The following is an 11,390-nucleotide window of genomic DNA, read 5'->3' on the forward strand; positions in this document are numbered from 1 at the left end:
TGAATATTTTTCACCATTGGAATGGAAAGTAACGCGCGGAGCCGTAATTAATCGTTTTGTACCGCTGAGCGTTTCGAGCGCCTGAAAGTATGCAATATTCATATTTTTTTGGCAAATGGTGGTTAAAAATTGTTATCCGCTATTGATATGGGAAGTATCTATTGATTATCGAACATAAACTCATTTCACACACAAATCCCGATATTCATTCCACAATACACACAGATTTATGCTTCCTAGGTTCATTTTTATCACTTGAGTTGATATGAAATTGTTATTGCATATTTTCAGGCGTTGTAAGCTGAGGACGTACTGAACCCATGTGCTAATGGAACTGTCGTTTTATTCATTTTTAGTCACGTTAAACGGGTTGCGAGCGGAACATATTGCAGAACTATTTTAACCTTCCTTTTTGCACATGTCAGTTCCAGATCCCAGATGCCACTTTGAGTCACCACCCTTCCTTTGAACCGATAGCAATTCATAAAAGTCCCTGGTGTCAGTATGCAAAAGACGTTCTAACATTGAATAAACATTAACTCGCACCACAGTGGTAGCAATCGCCAAACTGATAAAAGCGAACTTCAGGGAACGCTTCGTATGGCGTTTCTGTCAAACGTCCTTGCCGTACGGTCCCACAGCGAACAGCTCTTGCTGGAACGGACACCTTAATTAGACGGAGGTCCTTCATTTGAATATACATTCACCGTGTTATCAATGGTCCAAAAAAAAAAGGGACCAGCAATCTCGTTGACATTCATTGTATGCGACGGTACGCCACCCCATATATGCTCACTTGGGCGAGCAACTTTTTCACAGAAGTTTGTTGTAAAATAAGCCCCAAACCTTTCCCCCCCGGAACGTTTCTGGAGAAGGTCATTCCGTTGAACCTTCCGGGAATTATCACCTCGAACAGCGACACACTAACCTGACGGTTGGCGGTGGCCAACCGACAACCTTCGGTCGACTCATGCAAACCGTTAATATGGCGCATATGTGATTGATTGAGGTCACAGCGCCGCGTGTGTTTGTGTGTGTGTGAGTGTGGGTGGAGTGTACTAGGTCCAACATACACACACAAACCATCAACAAAAAAGGACAATCATTCCCGGCTTCCGCGTGACCTGGCCCCGTGACCAAAGCTGTAACAGGGCGACCTTACCGCGGGTACACTCACGGTCATTTGAAAATCAAGCACCTACCAGGGCAATCCCTTTTGCGCCTGGTGGCCCCGCCATTAAGAGTGGCATTGCCCACACGCGGGGAGAGAGTGTATAACCTTTTTGTTGTAGTTGTTGTTTTGGTGTTTCGTCTTCCTGGCAGTCCACCGCACGCCACCAGGCACCCATAAATCCTTCCCAGTGCGCCATAAATTTTTCCTTGAGGCTTATTTATGCAAATTTCTGCCCCTTCAACCTCAAGCACGATGCGATGCGCCGGGGTGATGCGGGGTGTTATGGAAAGGATACACATAAACGCTCTGTCCGGGTTCGGCCTCTGGAACGGGCAAAAGCACCGAATGAGAGTGAAACTAAGTCAGCAGCACCAACCTGGCCACCACATACACTTTAATTGAAGTTTTACTGCTCCGGAATAGATTGCCCAAGCCAACCCACCGTTGCCGTTCCATAATTTCCGTTCCATCTGGCCCGGCCGCCCTTATTGCCTCGCAGGGAAAAGGAAGCAAAAATAATAAGGATAGGTTTGTAGCGCCTAATGGCCACCTTTCCAGTGCCTCACGTACCGTCCCAACCATCATTAAAGCTTTGGTAAGCCTCGCAATGAAGTAAGTGTTGGAACTGATTCTAATGTTTCACTGTAACAGGGAAAAAGGAATGGGGATGAAAAAAATGAAACGAGGATTTCGACGGTTTTTGAATTATTCAGCCCGTCCGGGAGGGCCCTCATTGCAAGATGCGCCCGACAGAGCGGTGCAAGCGTGAGCATAAAATCCACGCCTCTATTCATCAAACCAAACAGCACCTCAGTGTGTGTGTGTGTGTGTGTGTGCGAGAGGGTATGTGTTTAAGGAACGCGATCATCCAGCGGTCGGGATGAACGAGCCCGGTGGCATCAAGGCATCCTTGCGCTGCTGTTATGGATCCTGGGGCCCCATGGCATAGCAAGGATGGCGATATAAATAGAGGGTTACGTTATTTATAAAACAGTACTCCAACCGTTCCGTTCCGTTGTGGGCTATTCAAAGCGCCTGGTGCTGGGTGCGGATCTAAATATATGCTTCGTTCGGTGGAAAGAGATGCATCTGATCTGGGGCTATTGAATTATGCGTTCGCAACATTAAAGCGAGCAACGCAAAGGTGCTTTACAGGGTTGGCATACAGCAAGGTGTCACGTAATGTGCAGAAATGGAATAAAGTTGAATAAAGTACTGTATAGTATCCCGCTGTTTAGAACCATGTACACCAAGATTGAGCGATTAAGTAGTAATAATGAGTGGAATAACAACAATGATTACCTGCCTGGGAATGAGTGAGTTACGTTAAAGAGGTAACTGTGAAATAGATTCTTTCAAGAGTTATCTTTCGATGTTACCAGGATGAAAAAAGACTTATTACCTGTAAATAAAATAATTCTAAATAACTTCTAATTTTAATAGTTCATAGAACTCACTAGCGATTTGAAAGTATAATTGCAAACGAATTAGCTTTGTCGAGTCTTTGAGGATATACGACGCGATTCACTGATTAGTGAGATTTAATTCACTCATTCATCTTTACCCGTTATGCGCTCCACTAAGGCAGTGTTCTATCAGCCCTCGAACAGGACAAACCAGACATGCCAAGAACAAAGTAATGTAATCATATGGAGATACTTTGTCAACCTGCATGGAACGTGCATGACAAACACGGTATCATAAAAGACAAGTAGATTTTATCTGGCACGTTTGATTTACACCGTGAAATTATGTAAACCATGGGAATTTGTATAGAGCAACGAGCCGAGGATTGCTTTGATTTTGTTCGGACAGTTACACTCGACTGTTTGGGTCTGGGTTTCGGGAGAGTAAAATGTCAAAAAATGTGGAACTTTTTTTGACAGTTAGGCGCAAAATTGTTTACGTTTATCGTCCGTACCAACAAGTTGCTGCTCTGAGGCGGATCTTCTGAAAAGCGGACTAAGCGGTCATTTACAATCCCGAACTTCAAGTGATAAAGTTACCAACAACCATTGGAGCATCCTTGGCGCTTATGAAGGCACGCCTCCGTAGAAAACTGGAGGATAAAATTCTTTCTAATTGCCTCTGTTTGCATTGGGTAAGAGAGAAAAAGATTCCCTAAAAGTCAGCGAGCCTTCCTCTACTGATGGGCTCCAACTACCATTCTGTTCATACTTGTCAAGTGGTAGAATCTGCCACTGTTGCAACGTATTGTAGTAATTTCGTTACATAGTTTTTGTAAACATTTTTCCATCCAAATGTCAAAATCAAGCTCAAAATGGCGAACTAGATCTGGGCTATGTATCGACCTGTCTCCTATACAGACTTTGAAAACACCATTCGTTTGTCTGGCTCTTGTCAGGGCGCTGCCTAAGGTGCTGCAAATACAACAAACGACGAGAACAAACCTACAGCCCTGTAGGAAGGTGCTCTTAAAAACAGGCTAAAACATCCGTCGTAATACAAATCATTTGGGTATTTTCTATATACCTTACAAAACATGGCATTGGAGCATCTTGTGTATGTGCATCTTGTTTTTTTTTTTTTAAATGATGATTTGAGTTTTGTTCTTTCTTTGACAGTTACATTGGACGACAAAATCGAGAGCAGTCGTAAAACTTTTCATTTGTCGTGTGTCTTTTACGATAAGTCCCACAGCGACACCTATGCGGAAAGTATATATAGCCTAGGTGAATACATACTTTTTAGAGTCACATATAGGGTCAAGGTAGTTTGGGAGTTATTACTGTTTTACAAAAGTTATCTCTTGTGTTCCCAAATTACATTGAATATCAATTCTTAGGTTTCAAACAATCAGCCTTTCTACAGTTCAATTGGAAATTATTAATGTTTGGCAAAGAATACTGTAAATAGCATGCCAAATCCGCAATTATAAACGGAAGCTTCGTTTGGAACCGTCAAATGCAGATTGAAAATGCCTGAAAAATCAAAAGCTTTGCACCGTGTTTGCAATGTATTTACCAAATAAACCTCCGGCCTGACCCAATTTCTATCTATAAACCTATCTTATGCTATTCAAGCTATTAGCTTTAATGTACTCAAACCTCGTAGTAAATAGCACATTAAACTGAGCAGCTATTGAACGTATTGCTCACAGCATATCGCATCCCACACGCATCAATTCATAATTGTCAGATCAGTGAATTAATCACAGATGTACGAGCGGTTCGATAAACATGTTAATCCATTGCTGAAGTGAATGCCGCGCTCTCAATGCAATGCCAGCCAAGCTCGGCATGAAAATCGCAACGCCCGAACGGAGACAAAACCCTACCACAATTCGATCACTTCCAATCAAACGAACCGATTTCCTACCGATTCCGGCAACGGGAAGCCGGGCACACAGTCACACCAGTAAAGCTTGCATGTGCCGAGCGCCGTACGAGAGTTGGCTATAATTGCAAAATTAATTGTCAGCTTACGGAGACACGACACACACACATACACTAATTCCGGCATGGCAATCGGTTGACGCCACCGTTTGTCGCCAGTGGCTGGTGTCGCCAGTCGGCCCATCAGATGTAGGCGGGGGTAGGCCATATAATGAAAGATTCCTTGTTTCTTAACCCTTCTGTCCCTATCCGGGCTACCGCTCCTCCTTCCCCTTTTACCTCCCAACGAGCGGACAATGATCGAGAATCGGGTTTCCGGCTATTTACCGATGATAAATCCTGGAAATCTTTCACGCTCAACAATGGCGCCACGGTTCGGTATGCTTCCCTCGGCATGGCGTCGGGACGTAGTTTGAGTTCTCCGCTCCCCACCCCCTCCTCACCCACAGCAAAGTGCCTGCCGCTTATCCGTACGGTGCTCATGACTATTTCATGCGTTCTCAGTAAGCGTCGTCATCACGGTTCGGCATCACATCATGGGATGATTTCATTCTCCATCAATGTGTGCCCCTGTCTGCGAGCGACGGTCACGTCGACACAGAATGCGCTGTTAGTGAGGCGCAAGCAAAAACACAAAAAAGAAAGGAAGAAGAGTATTTCAACAAAAAAAAAAAAACAAGAGCAGAAGATAAGCTGGAAACGATTCGATGTGATAAAAGTCATGAAACGGAAACAAAAAAAAATGGTCTCACTTGCGCCCCACACAAATGGGATGAAATCCGCAATTTCCATCAGTGTGTGGGGCTTAAAATCGATATTCAGATTATCTTGGTTGTGCTTCGGCATCGGTACAAGATGGGATAGAAACTCCGAAATCGAACCGAAAAAAAATACACTCACAAACACACACACCCAACCTTCCTTCACCTGCCCGGAGCAAACAAACTAAACCGCAGCATGACAGGCAAAAATCGTTGACCTTTTGTTTCCATGCCGCGTGCATAATCGAACAGTGCGACATTAAGGGCAGTGTTATGGTCGGACCCGAAACGGAAACCCGACACCCCCCGATACCCCCCTCCAGCATAACAACAACAAAATAGTAAATGAAATTTTGCTTCCTTTAAGGACCAATACATTGAACCCTCTTAATGAAGGCGGTGAATGGCGGTGTAACGGTTGACCGACTTCCGAAACCGACGTCCCGGAATTCTATAAACCAGATGAGATTGCATTGTGATCATCGGCAGCCTTAATTTGATCGAGGCAACGCAACCATCGCTTTTGCTTTACTACGTTTGATTGGGTAACAAACACTTTCCGGTGGCAAATTATCACCCTTTTTTTATACAACTCTAAACCCTCCAGGGAGGGAAAAATGTTTTCGATGGAAAATCCCACCCTGGTGGGATCCCCGGATAAATGGGAAGATATTTATAGAAGACATTTCAAAATAATAAACCGAAAAGGTCGTCATTTAGTCTGTCGTCGGGTGATATGATCAATGACCGGGCGTAATGTGTCGCCCGAAAGCCGTTGTGCAAAAGCACGCTCATTCTGTATTCATTATACGCTGCGCGCAAATGGGCGGAGTGTGTCGCTTTCTTGGCGCGTTGCCATCTTAATCCATCCGAAAAATCCATCCCAAAAAGCCCACCCCTTTTTTTTTTTTTGTTTTTTGGGCCATCGCTCATAATCCAATTTCCAACGATACCCACCGGACAGCACTCACCCGGAGCGTAATCTTGTACCGGCAGTGTGTCTCGTGGCTGTGTCGGTGAACGGGCCATGGTCGCGATCGTTCTTCTGCCCCTCCATCCGGGGTGCGGTAATTAATTTCACTCATCCACCGAACCGTGCGCACTTTTTTACGACCGCCGAAGCGATCCATTTTCATACTGTATTATTTTCCTTTTAACCGAACGCCGAAAACTTCCCCGCGTGGAAGTGTTTTTTGGCGGGGGTTTTTGATCGTGATTCTTTGGTCGGCGTGAAATAATAAATGAATAAATAATTTTCTCACCTCCCTCCTCGCGGCAAACCCCCCTGCTTCACCCGTTCCCTGGCTACATCCGACGGAATGGTTTCTTTAAGTAACAGCGTTGGCTGTAAAATGAAATCCGCCCGGGAACCGTTACGGTGGAGCTGTGGGTAAGATACACCGGTCGCATCACCACACCGCAAAGGATTTATCGCCACTCGGCATCAGGAAATTAATGTTAACACCACCCACCCACGTCCCGCCCACGCGCCCACCAAGCCAACATTCATACACGTTCAAGAAAACAAATCCCCCACCATGCCTCTATCAACCTTTGTTCCACGGGCTTCGGCAGTGCGATGGAGACGCCTGGTCGCTTTCGCCATCGGACGGTGTAACGACGCGTCCAGAAATGCAACGCAAACAAACAAACGGCAACATACGCGCAAAGGGAAGCCGTTTGCCAAAGTCAATTTCCTGTGCAAATTTATCTTTGATTCTTTTTTTTCTGTTGCTTTTTGTTTGAGCTCGGGTTAGACATACTGTGGTGAAAAAACACCTCTCACGTATAGCACCGCCGGCCGGGGTTTGGTGGGGATACAAAATTTTCATTTAACATATCATGCAATTTGGGTAATGTGCAACACGATTATTACATCGCAAACAACACTAATCGGTTCGGTGTGCTTTTGCCGAGGGAAGCTTCTGCCCCGTGGCTAGTGTAGCTGCAGGCCGGTGCGACTGCTTCTGTATTAGTCGAAATGAAAATGTAACCGTCGCATAAATGGTTTTTTTTTCCTCCACCCGGAAGTATCTGTTCCCGGGTGTCCTCACGGTGTCCTATCTGCCATCGGGCGGTTCGTGTTGCGACCGTTAGCTAATAAGAGTTTGGCTGGTTACTAATAACCGTTTTTTGTAATGGCTTTTTTATTACCATGCGCACGCACACTTGCGTGAGCGGGCTAAGCTCTCAGCGGGCTCATCTTTCGCAACGGAAGAAAACGCAAAACATCGCACCCGAGCACCGAGGCCGGAAGTGTTTCCCGGTCTCGATGGCTAAAAAAAAAGAACGCCTCCCCGATCCAAATGATGGCATTTCGCATATAAATTTGTGTGGGTTTTTTGGTTTTGTTTTGTTTTGTTTTCGCTTCTTATCCTTTCGGGGTTCGACCACCGTCTTCTTGTCGTGCGAGTCACCATCGCCTGACTGTTTGTCTTTTATTATACTCTTTTTCTTTTATTCGTGTGATGAGATGGGTGGTGGTTTGGTCAAAGCAAACTCACGACATTAATCGCAGCATGGCGTTTCGGCACCAACCGGCACCCTGTGGACGTGAGCGACGATGTGGGTGGATGGTCCGGGGCTCTGTCTGCTCGGCACGACAGAAAGAGATACAGCTTTGTTTGCTCGTGTTACTGTTTTCTTAGCGCGCTCGCGTGTGTGTGTGTGTGTGTGTGATCTTGACTTTCTTTCCACTTAAAACTCTCGCAGAAGCAGAAGAAACCCGGCGACACACACAAGACTGGAAGCCATTTTATTATGGATCGTCGGTGACATTGTCATTTTTATTCTGTCTGCCACCGGCTGAAGGCAAACACCCGGAGCTGAAATTGGTTTGGAAACCCAACAGTCTGCAGCTCTTCGTTTCGCACACTAATTCTTCTCCCGTTGGACACCAAATCGGTACGGTTGGGGTTAGGTGAAATTTTTGTGGAAAAGGCCAAAAAGTTCTGGCCCGAAATGAAAATAGGAAAAACCTATTCAGTCAGCTACAGCAGAAATGGAAAACACCATCATCATCATCATCATCATCGGGTGAGCTGTCAGTTTTACCGTTCCAACCGTACCAACGACAACCCGACACGCACATTGCTAATGTCTCTTCTAGCATCGTCTCGAACAGAAGCACATTATAAAAGTCACCGACGGGGCTGATGTTCGCTGCTGGGGTTAATCAGAAAACAGAACATGAACGACGTGGTAGTCGGGGGTAGAAGAAATAAATTTCAATTACATTTCGTAACTCACACACGAAAGCGAGACCGAAAGTAATGACCATAAAAACATGGAATTCAAAAAAAAAAAACCTGCAGTCCATGTATGTGTGAGAAAGAAAGGCATTCGAAATGGTCTACTTGGAAAAGGAATCGAAGCGAGAGTGTTTTTCGGTCAAAAAACCCCCCGGTGGCAACTCTTGCTAAAGGATGCTACTTCTCAATTTCCTTATTTATTGTGTCATTCAGATTGCATACATTTTGGCGGTTTTATCGACGTACTCGATAAACTCCTTTCGTTTGCTACAAAAGCGCCTCAATGTATGCAATTTGCAACACACAAAACACTTTAAATCACGCAACCACGGCACAAAAGCTAACCTTGTGAAAATTTTGTTAACATCTTATTTCACGCACTTGAAAAAGGGCCGGCCCTCTTGGGGCCAAACTCTTGTGCCGTGCGGTACACCACAAACACTACATTCATACTCCGTTTGGGTATACAACGAACGAAAGAAGAAAACTCCTTGTACAAATGATAAAGCAAAAGAACCGCGAAAGCACGTTTGTCAAACTTTACTTTTTGATAACGCGTCGCGAGCAGCCCGAGCGTGTTGCATGCAAAAGCAACTCATTTTATAAGACGAAAAAAACCCCCGCTCGTAGAAGAGATCTACACGGCGTGACGACGATCGGGGTGAGACAAAGGCAGGGCAAAATTCATGACAAAACAAACGCGACGCGGTGAAACTTTCACCGTTTTTGCCGTCATTTTATTTGCCGTTTTTTCTTTGTTCTTTCGCGGTGACCGTACTTGCTGTCTTGGTTTGGGTTGTGTGCTTTCGTTACGCGAGCCAGTTTTTCAGTTGCTTCCTCACACAAACATCACACCACGGTGCACGGTGATCCTGTATCCTTGGCTACGTAGCAAGAAGAAATAGAACCAAAGCGGTTGGAAAGCAACGTGACTGACGTCATTGGGAATTTCGTTTCGAACACACGCCCCGTGGTCGTGTGTCGATACTCGCCGTAAAGGATCACGGACCCGAATGGGGTTCCACCTGGGTCTAAGACTCATTTCTTTCCACCCCTTACTTCGAGAGGTTGAAAGTTTTCCCCTCTCCTTCCTTGGCCCATTTCCATCCCCGTTCCCTCTATTAATTTCCGTTCGGTGGCCCTTGCCCTGCGATTCCTCCCGCGAGTTTGTGACCTGCAGCAGCACGACGAGCTGCTAATGTGTTCTCAGTTCCCAAAAAAAAAAAAGGTCAAGGTATGGAGCGACGTTCGTGGCAAGCCACTTCTAGCCATCAACACCGGGGGAAACTTTTGCGTTGATGCTTATCGATTACCGGGCGCTGCGGGGCTCTCGGAAATGTTCCGGCGCAAGATCGGTATCGGCCGGCGAGGTTTTCAGGATTGGAATTTTGCACGCAAACCGCCCCTTTTTTTGGTCGGCCATCACGCACGCCACCTATTTATGTCCTTGACGCACGATCATCTCGAGCTACAGTTCAGAGAGGGTTAGCACACGGCCCACTTATTAATGAATTACCCACGCTCGAATACCCTCGGCCAGTTATGTTTAGCAACAGAATTTACCTGCTTCACTTTTACTGCAAACGAGAAATCATTTAATCATATCCGTCAGGACGTTACGAGAGAGAGAGAGAGAGAGAGAGAGAGAGAGAGAGAGAAATGGTGAAAGCGAAACAAGGATCTCAAAAGCCCCCGGTAAGCTCGTTTATTATTCCATGCTCATCTAAGATAGGCAAGCAAAAACAATTTGAAGTTTCAAATTTATAGACACGCTGTGAAGCTACTGTTTCCAGTCTATTTTTTTGTTGGTATCAACAAGGTAGCCAAAAGCAACCCAAGTGTTTCCGATCGATCGGCTTTAATCGGATAGAGCTGCCTCTTGTTCGATAACAGTTCGAGGGTCGGCACCCAAAAAAAAATCTCGAGAACAAACACCAATTAATGTCGGCCTGTCTCGTACAGATTTGTGAAGCGGAAAACACTTACATTCGAAGTAATTAAAAGAAAACTTTGTGGATAATTTATTGTATGCATATAAATACGCAACCCTGGCCTGGCCGTTCTAAGGAGAATGAAAACAAACATGCGACTTCTCAAACCGGGGAGAGCTCTAACGAATAATTATGTGGGTAAGGTCCATTAACAATGTTTCAGCCCTTTGAGGACACTTAAAAAACTCCATTCTCAGCGCCAAAAAATATGCAACCACTTTGTATGCTCCTGTCATTATCAAGGAAATTTTGATACGCGTATTGCATACTTTAAGGTAACTTTAAGAACTGGTAGTGCAAGTATTATGATCCAACGATAAATTAAAACTATTAGGACTAGAAGAATAAGAATTTTCTTTTCAGCATTTCAACATAATTAATTCTGCACATAGTCCCACCCCTGTGCACAATCCAATGCATAATCATTTTTCATCTTCTCGCAAGGAATTTTGGCGATTTTGACAAATCGGAAGCTGAATCATTTGTATTAGCACGATACATTTATCACGCTGTCATATAATGAAGAGCTGCTAAAAGGTTGCTAAAAGCGACAGAAGCAGCCAGTCCCACCCGACTGTCCAACTGTATGACGTTTCTACAATTAATGACCGCACCAAGATACATTCCCCGCCATTCCATTCCTGCCCCAACACTGTCACCATGTACATACATATACACACCTTGGCCGGTCATCGTACCGGCTTTCCACATATGCACGGTTCGGTGAAATGGCAGCTGGCACCGTGCCAACGAGCTACCATAAGCTTCGGGTTGAAAAGTGCATCCGCATGGCCATCGCCCGTCCGCAAAACACGCTTTTGAGGCGCACCGCTGGCGTCGGCGTGCGTTTTATGAAA

The sequence above is a fragment of the Anopheles marshallii genome, chromosome 2 (genome assembly GCF_943734725.1).
Source record: "Anopheles marshallii chromosome 2, idAnoMarsDA_429_01, whole genome shotgun sequence".
Classification (NCBI taxonomy): Eukaryota; Metazoa; Arthropoda; class Insecta; order Diptera; family Culicidae; genus Anopheles; species Anopheles marshallii.